The sequence below is a fragment of the Octopus bimaculoides genome, chromosome 22 (genome assembly GCF_001194135.2).
Source record: "Octopus bimaculoides isolate UCB-OBI-ISO-001 chromosome 22, ASM119413v2, whole genome shotgun sequence".
Taxonomy (NCBI): domain Eukaryota; kingdom Metazoa; phylum Mollusca; class Cephalopoda; order Octopoda; family Octopodidae; genus Octopus; species Octopus bimaculoides.
Genome location: NC_069002.1, coordinates 32071750 through 32072435, shown reverse-complemented (window position 1 = coordinate 32072435; position 686 = coordinate 32071750). Strand labels below are relative to the sequence as shown.

Genomic DNA, 686 nt, shown 5'->3' with positions numbered 1-686 from the left:
TATATATATATATATATATATATATATATATATGCATTAGTAGTGTGACGTTAGTGAGATGTGGCAGAAGAAATAGTGCTTGTACTGCGAATGGAAAAGCAGTGCTTTGACAAATGTAACTGACAGACTTGTCTTACATACGACCCTTTACTTCAGGAGTTCATGTACAGCCGAAGTTGACATTGCTCCGAGGTCAATGGTATAAAGTACCAGTCGTATACTGAGCGCATTTTAATGGACTATGCTCATCCTCACTCTAGCCTATGAGACCATGTGCCTCTGTTCAATATCAACACCGTGACAGCTGTGAAATACTCGAGGTTGCTGATCGGAAAGACTTAATCATAAACTTGGCTCTTTAAAAGAAAAAAATATGAAGGACACCTTCACCTAAAGTAATTCAAGAGACAGCATATGTAAGATCAATCAAGATGACCATGACTGGGATGAGTTTAATCTTAAATCTGCTGAATTAAGACTGGCCTAAGAGTAAACAACAACGAAGACGAAATTACTTAATCGTAACGTTAATGAGAAATTAAATGTCTTTTTTCATATTTCATTTATATTTTGTTTGTATTTCAATTTTTTATGTTTTTGATTGATATATTTAAATTTTAATTTCGTATACATACATACATACATACATACATACATATATATATATATATATATATATATATATA

General features: G+C 31.8%; 1 protein-coding gene across 4 annotated transcripts in view; it reads left to right on the top strand.

The window, feature by feature from the left end:
* The window catches only part of LOC106869637 (uncharacterized), a 99735-nt gene that overhangs the window by 43117 nt on the left and 55932 nt on the right, over positions 1–686 (top strand). The window lies entirely within an intron of this gene.